This window comes from Abramis brama, assembly GCF_963993115.1.
Source record: "Abramis brama genome assembly, chromosome: 15".
NCBI classification, from domain to species: Eukaryota; Metazoa; Chordata; class Actinopteri; order Cypriniformes; family Leuciscidae; genus Abramis; species Abramis brama.
In genome coordinates, this window is record NC_139977.1 from 14,894,513 (window position 1) to 14,900,993 (window position 6,481).

The following is a 6,481-nucleotide window of genomic DNA, read 5'->3' on the forward strand; positions in this document are numbered from 1 at the left end:
AGAGAATGAGACAGATGATGAGGAAAAACTGGCCAATAGCCACTGAGAATGTCCTAGATTTAAGAAATGACTCAAACCAGTAGTGCTGTATCCTTAATGCCTACCCACTGTTCAAAGCATGACATCAGAAGGATATTGTGATCTATCGAGACAGTACAAGTGACTAAGAATTAATAATTACTTGAATGCTAGAACCATTTGTATCAAAACAACTTACGATGTCAGAGGGAACAACATCGTGGGACGAAGTTAGATTTCATCTGCATCACTAAGTTCCTCAGGTCAGAGAAAGACACCGGCTGAAAGCTGTTCAAGTTGGCTGTATTAAAGGGTTAGTTCACCCAAAAATGAAAATTCTGTCAGTAATTACTCACCCTCATGTTGTTCCAACCCCGTAAGACCTTCGTTCATCTTCGGAACACAAATTAAGATATTTTTGATTAAATCTGAGAGCTGGCTCACTCCTCCATAGGCTTCTAAAGAGGTTATAACTTGCTGGCCCAGAAAATGCATTAAATACATCGTTAATATAGTCCAAGTGACTACAGTGGCTCAATCTTAAGTTTATAAAGTGACGAGAATACTTTTAGTCCGCGCAAAAAAAACACAAAAATAACGACTTTGTTCCACTATTCATTTCCTTCTCTCTGGGCCTCGAGTTTTTTCACGTAGTGTAACTGCGCAGCGCTTCTGTGTTGCACATCACCACGTAGGCTCACTATTGGCCGATGCTGGTCATGTGTGTGACGTGCAACCATAGGCGTGCAACACAGAAGCGCTGCGCTAAAACACTACGTGAAAAAACTCGAGGCCCAGAGAAAAGGAAATGAATAGTGGAATAAAGTCGTTATTTTTGTTGTTTTTTGCGCACAAAAAGTATTCTCGTCGCTTTATAAACTTAAGATTGAGCCACTGTAGTCACTTGGACTATATTAACGATGTCTTTAATGCATTTTCTGGGCCAGCAAGTTATAACATCTTTAGAAGCCTATGGAGGAGTGAGCCGGCTCTCAGATTTAATCAAAAATATCTTAATTTGTGTTCCGAAGATGAACGAAGGTCTTAGGAGGTTGGAACAACATGAGGGTGAGTAATTACTGACAGAATTTTCATTTTTGGATGAACTAACCCTTTAACTGAACAGTCAACCAGAGTATTAGAGTGAGAAGGAATAAGGAAGGATCGAAGGATCGAAAAAATTATGAGAATATTTACTGATTATTCCAGAGAAGTAAATTTGGGACATTTGTATTTAAGAGGTGCTAGTCCAAGACCAATCTGAGTAAGAACAATTAAAGAGAGAAATTAGATTGTCTGGGCTTGAAGAATGCTTAGCAGCAACTGAAACTGCTGTTGAAACATCTTTTTTTTTTTTTTTTATTCATCATTTATTTTAAATTTTTTTAAAGAATAAACATCAAAAACAAAACAGACAAAATGTAAGAAAAAAAAATAGGCCCAATTTGCATGGAACACCACACATTTTACTGCATGTGACAGAGAATTCCGCAAAGAATATATTTTGACCGCAAATATGAATAAGGTTGAATTAATGGCCTGTCATAAATTGAAGACTCATTTTCCGTCAAGCTCAGTCCGGCTATATAAATGAACACTTTTAAATTGACTTCCTTGAGTGGATCCTGTGACTTTACTGACAAGTCAATTTTAAAATGCTCAGATTCAGTCCTCAGAAGCAATGACACGCATAGTCAAGCATATGACTAATAACAGCATGCTTTCCAAAACGGTCATTTTCACATGGAATTAAACTGACTGACTTCACTGAAAGCCTCTCAGTGACAGTTCTCATTAAAAGAGATGGAAAATATTTGAATGAAAGATAGGCCTACCATACATGATGTGGTGTGGTCTCATTATGTAATGTTGCGTATTGGTCATGTTCCATGATTCCATGGACAGCAACTATGTGTGGGCTTTGAGGACCACCCACACAAACAAGGTGCTGTAAAAAAAAAAAAAAAAAAACTTTTAAACTACTCTCAAATGTTGAAGTCAATCCAGTTTGAGGTCAATTGTCTTTGCAACTCCATAATGTGATTTATTTTAAAACATTTAAGTTTTCATTTGGTCAGAACAAAAGTGGCAGATATGTTACTTACTTGAGCCTATAGGACGTACTTATATTGTCATGTCAATGTACAATGGCAGATCCGCTCTGCTGTGTTGATCACAGATTAATCTGTGCAGAGGAGCAGTGCTGAAGCACAACCCTTACCCCTTATTCACACTGCACACGTCTGCGGTGCATTACGGCTCCGACGAGGTTTTGCTCCGTCCTCCACGTGGCTCCAGCTCAGACCAGGAGCATTTGTTTTTTTAGAAGAGAAGCAACTGGGGTCGCCAGATCACAAGATTTGCCTGTCCGATGTTGTTTTTCTTGATTTTTTGTTTTTTGGGGGGGTTCTACCATGGGTAAGTTGGACGTGTTTTTCAACTTCAAGGATGAACCTCTAGTGCTCCATTTCTGGCCTCCTGCCAAGGATATAGTGATGTGAAATACGATCATCTGCACAGGGTGTTTATTTTGACTTTATATTGTATTTGAACTGTGCTTGGCTTGGACGGCTTGGACGCGGTGTCTAGACTAAACACCTATCTTTAGCGAAGCAGTGCAGAGAGCCGCTTCTAGGACGTTTCTGAAACGTGCTTCGCCGCAGCTGAAAACACAAGCATTGACTATGTGGCCGCGATCAGCTCTGGTGGCCGTGTCGGAGCCATAATGAACCACAGATGTGTGCAGTGTAAATAAGGGGTCATAAAGAATAACTCCACAAATAACTTGCAATTATATGGTTCAAACAGAGATGGCGATAGAGAGGCAAAAGTTTCTTACTGCAGCTTTAATTATGTTTGTTGTCAGATTTGGCATTTGAACCATTTTCTTCAGGTGTAGAATGTCAAATGTTGTCAAATGTTGCTGCCTTTGCAATCTAGAGTGTGTTCTAAAAGGGACTGATGGGAACAGACAGGTCCAGGCTGTCCTATCAGATGAAGGGTTAACCTTGGTTGACCTTGCAGAAACTGGCATAGAACTGGAAAAGAATGGTTTGTGTTCTGGAGCCAGAGCCCGTTTTCGACCAAGCGAACTGGAGCCTGTTGTGAACCGGATGCATTTTTCCACGGAGTTATTACATTGCTCAACGAGACAGCACCAGTATTTCTTCTCAAACTGGCTCTGTTCAAGACCAGGGCTATGTCGGAAATCGCCCCCTATACCCTTAAATTTGAGGGGACAGCCATTTGTAGTGGTGCCTGGAACCATAGTGGATGTTATCGAGTGCACTCATACAATCCCACAATGCACCGCAATAACGAGTGTACAACCTATGTACGCTCAACAGCTAGAGAATACCCATAATGCACTGTGAGGGTCGCGCCAAATGAATTCTAGAAGATGCCGGCCGCAGCTGAATCATCCATCCATCCATTTTCCAAACCGCTGGTCCAACATGGCTACAGCTTAATATCACACAGATATAAAGTCCTTTTTCATTGATTATTACATTGTTTAATTGAAGGGTTAGTTCACCCAAAAATGCAAGTTATAAATATGTTCATTTTTCTTACAAAAACCTATTGCTTCACTTCAGAAGGTCTTTATTAACACCCCGGAGCTGTGTGGATTACTTTTATGATGAAGGCATGCACTTTTTTGGGCTTCAATATATTGGGTCCTATTCACTATAAAGCTTAGAAGAGCCAGGGTATTTTTTCATATATCTTCTATTGTGTTCGTCTGAAAGAAGATAGTCATATACACTTATGGCTTGAGGGTGAGTAAATCATGGGATTATTTTCATTTTTGGGTGAACTATCCCTTTAAGGTTTATACATGCTAGTTTCCATGACAGAGTTCAAGATAAATCTTTTCATTACTACTAGGGCTGCTAGTTTTCTAAGTTTCAAATTTATTTTATTATTAAACAGCAAGCACAAACTATGCAAAAAGCGGCAGCCCTTCCGGCACACTCAGTGTCCGAATTCACTCACTCGTTTTCATTCACTCCTTCAAGTGAATTATATCAACAGAGTAATGTAGGGAATAGTGAATGTCTAAGGGGGCGATTTCGAACACAGCCCAGGAAGATTTAGGGGCTGAGTTGAACCGATCTTTCAGGCCCGGAACCCCTTTTCTGCAGTGGAAATGAGCACAATGGTTCGAATGGTACGAATAAAGGCCAGGAACCCACACCGTAACAGTGATGGTGGAAAAGGGGTATCTGTGACAGGTTCTACGGGCAACACGGCATGGAAGATATTGGAGAAGATCAAGCAGCACAGCAGTTAATTAATATGAAGCTTGGCAGCGCAGCTTGCCAAGTCTTTACTACCCTGTCTTTGAAGAATTTTTAGTTCAGATATCATAGGCTGTCACTTTTTTTTAATATCCATAAGGCAATTATTACATTTACCACAGTTGTGAACATCAACCATACTTAGTACAAAATATGTGGATGTGTATTTTCCTTGGATAACATGCCGTTTTTTTGTTTGTTTGTTTGTTTTTTGACAGAGACCAAAAAAATGTTTGTGGTCCTGGGTATCGCATTAAGTTGACAGAATTTTTGGCATCTATGTTTAAAGGTCCCATGGCATGAAAATTTCACTTTATGAGGTTTTTTAACATTAATATGAGTTCCCCTAGCCTGCCTATGGTCCCCCAGTGGCTAGAAATGGCGATAGGTGTAAACCAAGCCCTGGGTATCCTGCTCCACCTTTGAGAAAATGAAAGCTCAGATGGGCCAATCTGGAATCTTCCCTATATGTCGTCATATGGGGAAAGGTTACCTCCCCTTTCTCTGCTTTGCCCGCCCAGAGAATTTGGCCCACCCATGAGAAAATGAGCTATGACTATGCAAACGCGATATTGTTTTTTCCTCGAGAGACATCATGGCTTGCAAACGAGCGAAGCATGGCAGTTGCTCAGTGTTTGGATGTACAAATGAACACATGACTTCAATATACGTGGACATGGAGAACTTTGTCATTAAAAAATGAGCCAGAGTACTCATTTCTTACTCAGTCTTTTCTAAACTACAAAGATTACTGATGTAGATGCTAATACAGCTTTAGAACGATAGCAAATCAGAGCAACATGAAAAGCCAACAACGTAGGCTAGCGTTAGCTACATGATAATAACTGTAACAGCATACATAAACAAACCAACTAAAGTACCGTATCCAGACACAATATTTTAAACTAACCATTCGGAGATGTCCTGCTGTAGCCGCTGAGTTGCAACTTCTTCAGGTGCTTCTCCATCCGGATCAGATTCTGGGTCAAATTGGAAAGTTTGAACGACTGCGTGTCTACAAGCCATTGCGGTGCATCCACTGTAAACATTAGTGCATGGTATCGGCCGCAAGCTGGTCAAGGCCACACCCCCACCCTCCACCTTGCCCCGCCTCTCTCCTCCTCATTAGCATTTAAAGCTACAGACACAGAAATGGCACGTCCTCATTGTGGGACTGGCTTGTAGTGGCTGTAATTTTGCACCATTGCTGAATTTCTGGAAAGAGACTTCAGATACAATATTAGGGGACCACTAAGGCCTATATAAAAGCATCCAAAAAGCAGCATGTCATAGGACCTTTAAAGCATTAGCAGTCTTGTGTCAAGAATGTTCTTTTTTTGACAAAATTATATATAGGGATCATGATGTGCCCTATGGTAATTTATTCTACACAGATTTAAATAAAGTTATAATAATTAATATTGTATGTTTTAAAAAAAAATAAGTTTAAGAGGTGATGGAGTGGAAACTTTCTCATAAAAATCTCATAAAACCAATTCATGGTTAATTCATCACAATGATGAATATTCAGAGAGCTCCTGTTTGCATCTCATTTGTCAGTGGATGATAGACGGAGGCCTTTTCTTTTGAGTAAGAGCGTATTCACACCAGCAAAGTCCGCCAGTTCACTTGCTTTGGTCCGGACCAAATACAATGTTGATTTTTTTTGTTTGGTGTGGTTCGCTTTCATACTGCCCTTTTTGCAAGTGAACCAAAATTTATTTTAAAAGAACTCTAGCATTATTCTGCCTTTAGTAAGTGCAAAGTGTCTTGAAACTACTATAGCATATTAGTACGGGCATTTTTCACAAATTAATGAAGCAGTCAAATTAAGAGCAGTTGACTGTCGTCATTGCGTATTAGCTTGGTTGTTCTGTTCATAAGTGTTTTGTTTCTTCTGTGTTCTTGAACATAAAGGATAAGCTGCTGCAACTAGATCCTCACCTCATGTCTACAACCCAGTTGTGACATGTGGATTCTACATTCCATGATATTTAATTAAAAAAAAAAAGTTTGTTTCGGAAAGTCCTGTGGTGATATTCTTTGTTTTTATTTGGTGTTTTAGGAGCAATTCAAATCAAGAAGACATTTTACCTCAGGGTCTGCTTTAGCCGTGTTGTACCCTGTGTTGTACCCTGTGTCTCTGCGGTAGAGGTTTATTT